Here is a 7,919-nt window from a genome sequence, read left to right on the forward strand (position 1 = left end):
TATGAGAAATCTACACGACAAGTTTATTAAGATTTAAAGTTCACACTTAATATGTCAAGATTATTAAGAAAAGTAGTCAAAACCCTTATATGTTATATAGTCATTTCATATTTATTCGATATGAGATTCCATCTCTTAACATGCTCAACAAGAAAATGATTCAATTGAGTACACTAAACTTGAAATTTGTGTACTTGTTTAAGTCTTTAGTGTGATCTAATTGATCACTAGAACTAATGAACTCTGACACCATATTAAAATTTTAAGATAAATCTCAAAAGCTTAGTCTTATTAAGGGGAATAGCCCTAACATAATTATTCGATGTGTTATTCTATCCTCTAAAAAGTTTTTTTATATGAAATTGAATACGACTTTCACGTGACGACCCTCCGATGATGACAATTCCATTCAAACTTTTTCTAGGTCATACTCCAGAGATGGGCCATGCATATGGTAGATGGTTTAAATGAAAAGGCACATGTATGGAGGCATTAACAACAGGGAATCAGAATGTGAGGCAGTTGGATATTTGAGCATTAGTGGGTGGGGTCCTTTTTCAAACAGTTGAAATGAAGACAATGGCAAAAACAAAACCCTAATCGAGAAGCCCGTATCATGTGTGGCCCGATCTTTTGATGTTGAACCACTCGTTTCGATACATAATTTCATAACTTTCATTAAAAAAGTGAAAAATGGATCATTATCACAAGAAAATACTATAAAATCGTTTATGATATAGCATATTAAAAATAGAGTAATAATATTTAGCCCCACTGATGTTACAATCCTTGTCTAGGTGGCGTTATTGTGACACTAAATGATATGTAGAATTAAATGAATAATTTAATTTTACTTTTTATTCAGCCTATGATCTAGCGTCACCTAGATTGGTGTTGTAATCCCACTGGGTTACATTACATTATTCTAAAAAAAAAAAATGTTGGAAGTAAATATTAGAAATTATATCAAGATATATGTTGAAAAGATTATAGAGCGTGATTTATTTTGCCCTAAGGTCTGGTGTTCTGATAAAAGCTCACAACACTCTGTGTTACAAGATTAAAATCAGAGCTTCATCAAACCTCAAAATCACTCAAAATTTTATCCAATCACTAATTTCTCACTATATGAAAGTTATTCTTCACTCAAGAACACGATTTACCAAATCACACTTAGTAAAGTTTTTATCATATATTGAATATTAGGTATTTATAGAAGAGACTCAAGAATACACACATTCACACACAAAAGAAAATCAGAGAGAGAAGATGTACGGTTGAAGAGAAATTTCAGAATGATGTTTGGTAGAAATTTTTTAAAATTCATTTTTACCCGAGCTTATTTTCAACTATATATTCTTCCAATAAAATAATCTTGCATATGGACCTTAATTTTTCCATAATTTTTAACCACACATTCTTCAACAAAATCACTTTTCACAAAATATATTATGAAATTTTTTTTACATAAAACAGGCTCAGAAAATTCTGTGTATGTAACAAATCTGAAAAAAAAATAAAAAAAAAAATGAAGATTAAGTCTCAATCAAAGCGCATATATAGGAGGGAAGATACCAACGGCTCAACTTCAACAAACCCACATTAGTTCAGGTGGAAGCATCCAATTAATCGCCTTTATTATAAAAAAAGCATACGTGTTTTGGCAATAACATCTTGAAATGTTTGAAACACACTATTAAGTTCAAAATTTAAACTTATTTTATAAACTTACCTAATGATTTTAGCTAGGTTTAAGAGTTCATATTTCTGTACGCCACACACGTAATATGTGCAACAACATAGCGAATCTAAACACTTTTATTCATCAACTACGTAACAACTAAGTTAGTGAACACCAATTTCTTTAAAGAACTCCAAATTCAATGTCCAAAACTTTTATGAACATGGATGGAATTTCTTTATGAACTTGGTTCATATCTATCTAATATGAATGGCATTATCTTTTTACTTTAATCGGACAATTTGACACCAATACAATTCATCATATGAATGCCGCATATAAGAATATCTAAAAATGTGACAACTAATGCAAAAATACAAAATAATTGGACGTTTCTTTAATAAGATGGGACTTTTTTTGGGAAATTATTGCCATTTTGGTCATGTCATAGCAAGTCCACAACAAGATGTATTACCAAGATGCCATTTGGAGTTCCAACATTATTGCTACTTGCACCCCACATGCTTCTTTTCAGCTTTCAAATAGCAAATAAAAGAGCCAATTGTCATGTTACAAAAGTGCATTTTTCTTGGACCGTCAAAAATAGAAATTGAAAAAATCAGTCATTAATGCCTGTAGATAATGGTCGTTAAAAAGGTCAAGGATTAAAACCATTTTCAAAAATAGAATGAATTAGATTTTGCGATATTCAATTACAAAGATATATTTAACTAAAACCTGTTGTTGATGATAGTCGTTTTTCATGCCTAAGATGACATTTTCTATAAGAGCTAAAACTTTTAGATTCGCAACTAACGTATGGTTTCAATGCAGATAAAATGGTTAACAAGTAAACTTTTGAGAGAGAAGAAAATGGTGAAAAAAATAGATATATTTGCAAAGCTTCACCATAAATTAACATTGAAAATTTCTTTAATAGTACTATGCCCTTGTTTGATGGGGATTAAAATTAAATTTTTAAAAAAATTTAATAGAAGTTGATGAAATGAATGGTTAAAAAGTTATGGATACTTAACAAATGTAGTTAAAATTATTATTGACTTTAATTTAAATTTAAATCTAGATTTTAATTGGTACCAAACGGTGGCTATATATATATATATATATATATATATACCACCAAATTTAACAAATCCATGCGTGCACGAGTGAAAATGTATTTAAAAAAAATAAAAATAAAAATAATCAATTTTTGATAGATTTGAAAACAAAAGGTACTTTAAAAAGAAAGATAGATTTGTCAAGTTGATATTTCGAGAGACCTAGATAGGAAAAGTTGAAACTTCATCAAATTATTGGTCTAGGTTCAAAAGGTCGTGTTCCAATCCAGAGACGGGTCTGACAAAAGCTGGGAAAGGTGGGCTAAATCAAACTTCTTTCGGCCCAAATTGGGCCCACGCACAAGTTTTCAGTTTGTCGGTTAATTTGCCCGGGAGCCCACTTACTTTTTTGACCCGCATTTGTGGGTCAAACACAATTTGACTAAAGTTTATCCTATTATTCGACTTTAATCAAGGATGAAAAAAGATAAGGACACTTGTCGGTATCTCCTAGATGCTCTTTAAGAGACATTGTTTCTCAAAATTAACCGACAGAATTAGTGACATCGCTATATAATTCAATGCAACCATGCTACATAGTGAGAGTTAGTCACAAAATTTCATTTTCACGGTCGAGTAAATATGAAATAATTGTATTTGTAAAAAATATGTGAAACAAACAATGGTGATACCAGTGGTTGATTTTGTCATAAATTTAAATTCATCTACAATTTGACGAAAACAAAGATAGAGGATTGGAGTGCAAGATAGTATAATATAGATGTAAAGAAGGGCCTCTTCCACCGATTTTGTATATTGTCTTATTCGAAGAATCACAAACTTACCAATTTAACAAAGGCCATTTATCATTTCTTCTATTTTTTTTTGGTGATTTATACTGTTTTTACTTACAAAATACATTCTATGTTATGTCAATCTTGACATGTACCCTCGAAGCTTATGTACATGTATCTAGTTAATTCGTGATTTATCCAACGTTGTTAAGTATAAGTTTGGCCTTATGCGTACAACTTTCCATAAAAACTTCAATTTATAATTTGTTTAAAATTTTTAATTTGAAAGATGGGCTCCAAATTCTGTTTAAACAGTAGCTTGAGCCTATTCAATGTACACTAACATGTGATTACGGATAAATTAAAAAATACATACAAAGTTATTATAAAATATATATATATATATATATAATAATAATAATAATAAATAAATTATTAATTTAGTAAGATAAAATGAAAAAGAATTCCCTGAGCTAAAGTTCTAGTAGGATAGCATTAAGCCATCAACTTCGAGACAAGCACAATTATATAATGCCATATTTTATTTATTTATTATTATTGTTATTTTTTATACGGAGAACTCACAATCGCTATCCTTCAGGTGTGCATTCAGTAAACCTTCGGGTTGATATAATAGCCTGCAAATCACGCCAACCAGCTAAACTGCACTAGGCAAGTTCTGTGCGACAAACTCGATCGAGAAAGTATTGGTAGGGGGAATCGAATTCGTGACCAAAGGCTTCCGCACTCACTTACTTCACCAATTCGACCACCCCATGAGGGACTATATAGAATGCCATATTTACCTAATAAGGATATAGTGCCCTTGTTTGAGCCCCATTTTAGAGGAGAAAATGAATTTTTGAATAGTGTATTGATGAGAAATGTGTGGTTAAAAAATAAGAATTTTTTTTTGATTTACGTATAATATTATTTTATTGAAGAATGCGTGGTTAAAATGGTGTAAAATCACTGTTGAAGAATGTATTTTGGTGAAAAAATGAGGCTCAAACAAGATCAGTCTAAAGGTAGTTAGTTGAGTCATTTGTTCGAGCAACATAGTTGAATGTACTATTTCTCAGAAAAAGGGACCATAAAAATTAACAGATATTTGAATCGGTGGAAGGGTAAGACATTCTTTTTTTGAGGTAAAAAGTTCAGTTATAATATATTTTTTAATCAACCTAATATTAATTTGAATTATTTCATTCAATGCATCACTATTCCAAAATAATTAAATAAATCTCAATATTATCAAATACTTTAGGAGTCTGGTGTTGAGGTTGGCAAAATATGTGATGTATGTCGATCATTGGTTTTGAAGCAAATAAATTGAGAGGAGAAATATAATTATTTGACAAAAGTAGCAAATCTAAGTATTGGAAGAAAAATGAGATTCAGGGTTTGATAGAAGTTAAGAGACAGAATGTGAAAGGGAAAAAGTTGTGCAAATACAAATTTAAAATTTTAGAACAAAATTTTTGTAGAATTAACCGACTGCAAATGATCCGCCCATGCAAAATTTGGATGTTCATCGTCTTGAAAGAATATTAGAATTATTAAAATAACTTGAAATTGTTGATATACTACACAATCAACTTTTAAAAGACTTCATCAAATCAAAGCAATATTAAAACCAATTACAACCCTCGGGGCATAACCCAGTGGTGCAAAGGATAGGAGTGAAGTTATCTCATGCCTTGCTGGCAGCCGCAGTGTAGGGGTTCGATTCCTAAAACATGGAATTTGACTCCTTGTAGGCGTAGTGTACATGCAGCTCTTGTTCCCTAACCTGTTGGGGGTACATCTAGCGATTTACTTCCCTCACAAAGCTCTAAGGACAGAGCCGTAGGAGCTCTCAAGGTTGAAGTTCATCTTTTTTTTTTTTTTAAATATTAAAACCAATTACCTAACATCTTTCCGTAGTCTTCAGGGTCAAATGTTTCAGAAATAGACTCATTGGTGGTCCAATCTACACTTTTTTCTCATACATATAAAAGTTGGCATAGTTCCCCTTGGAAATATTTATTGATATAGACAAAACACTTTTTTTTTTCCCGTAAACTTCATTTTTATTTTACTCATTTCTTTCTTTTGTTGGGGTCCGAGTTAAAGAGAAGATATTGATCATGTGCATCTTCCAGGAAATAGGTCATTTGAACGCAAGTATATTTAAATTTTTCTCTCTTTTTTCATTGTCATACATGTCAAAAATTTGAGTTATCAACTGACTTTTGGATTTTGACAACGTGACTAGTAGAAACCTTCAGTTCTTATATAAATGAGTTCGTATAAGTTTGAGCTTTTAACGAATCCGTCCATATTAGTGTTTCGGAGTATTGAGTTCAAATTTTGCCATAGCAGTCGAGTTACATAATTTTTCTCGACACTTTGATATGATTCGTTTAGGCATGGTTGTGTAAATAAATCCTTTTTTTTTTTTTTGAAAGAAATATCAAATGTGAGACACACTTAATGAACTTTTATAGTTCAAATTAAAAAGAATCGTAACGCATTTTCTGCCTTCATTAAAATAATTGAGGGATACTCAATAAATCGGTCCAATTTTTAGCCGGTGACATTTAAGAATGATCCAAAGAACAAACCCTAATTTGCTTTATTGTAATATGTTTTTAATAGAATCCAATGATCCAACGGTTCAACGGCTAAAAACTGCCCAACTTTTAATACAAAACTTTAGAATCTTCCAATAAAACGACATACCCACTCGAATAATATGCCTTCAAAAAATTGACATTTGAACCATTAATTGAAGGACACGTACATAGTCCGCCAACGGTCCATTTATAACACGGCTTTTTATAAAAAGTTAACAAACCGACCGCACTAAAATTTGGCTTATGCTTTCAAAATTTGACATATCACGTTTGAGAAAAAGAGTGTGGAATTTGTGTCAGCACTTAGTGAATCTACTAAGTAATGGCAATAAGTGGAAAATGATATTGTGGGACTACGTGTTCAATGACTATAATTGAGATGTACGACTTTGACTCGAAAATGGGAATTTAATTTTATTTATTTATTTATTTTCAGAGTGTTTCTATCGAATTTAAATTTAAATATGTAAATATGGTCAACGTAATAGAGTTGGATTTCGTGCTTTATAGATATTTAAGGGCTGTTTTACATGACTTTTGAAAAATTAAAAATTGCTTTTGAGGTTGGTATTGCAAACAGGTTGTAGTTAGCATGTTTGATAACATATTAGACCTACGTTTTGAGCATGCCATCAAATTGATAAGTTATATTCCGAGTAATTTTAAAGAAAGAGTTTCGCACCTACACTTTGGAGGAAGTTTATTGGTTATGATTTTCTAGTACTCCCTTATCAACAAATTCTAAAGTAGTAATGCTAACTTACTTGAACAAGATTTTAATTTTTTTTCTTGTTTTTCAGATCTCTCTCTCTCTCTCTTTTTGCCCGCTTTTACACTATCTCGCAAATTGAGTCTTTCTGTTTCAGGTCACATACACAGACGTTTTTATGAAGTACAATGAATAAACCAATGAGGTGTGTAAACAAAATAAAAGAAAAAAGGGAGAGAATATTTGGTAGGTATGTTAGGTATAAGCCACAGTGTGGGCCCATGAAATTTTGTGAAGAAGAAGCAAAACCTTTGTGTTTTGGGTTGGAATTAAGAAAAGTTGAAGTTCATGCATGGGAAAATGAACTCAAATACGGTTTATAGATTATAATATTAAAGTTAAATCGTATAGGGTTCAAATCTCTATATCGTTTTTGATTCGGTCCCAAAATATGCATGGCAAGTAGATTGAAAGTAGGGTGGGAATGTTGGATAATTAGCATAATATAAAAGTAATATGCACTTAATTAAAGTATACAATTAATAAAAGTATTTACTTTACATAAAAATAGCTATGCTTGCATTCTTTAAATTTTAAATAAATAATATTTTTATTGATAGAAGTTGAGAAATACTAGTTATTTGAATATAACATCCATTATCAATAACTTTGTCAACACAATCAGTTTCATAAATAGAAAATTCATTACAATTAATTATTACTATTTTAGATATTAGATAGAGTTACATATTCATAAACTCACGTATGCAGAACGAAAACTTTATGTAGATTATATCAGAAATTAGTAAGACTAAAGTAACATGAAGTATGTATTATTGATCAATCGTTTAGGGATGTTGGATTCAAGTAATGACTTCTTTTAAAATTTTTACATCTTTTAACGCGGATTAATTTGAATTATCAAATCATGTTTGGCTAATATATACTATTTGATAATCAAATTGCATCTATCTACGAAGGTTCATATTTCTTATATATATATTTGACCATGTAATCGATCACTTTTATTCCCAACGTGACCTTCACAATCTAAGT

This window comes from Olea europaea, chromosome 6 (assembly GCF_002742605.1).
Source record: "Olea europaea var. sylvestris chromosome 6, O_europaea_v1, whole genome shotgun sequence".
Classification (NCBI taxonomy): domain Eukaryota; kingdom Viridiplantae; phylum Streptophyta; class Magnoliopsida; order Lamiales; family Oleaceae; genus Olea; species Olea europaea.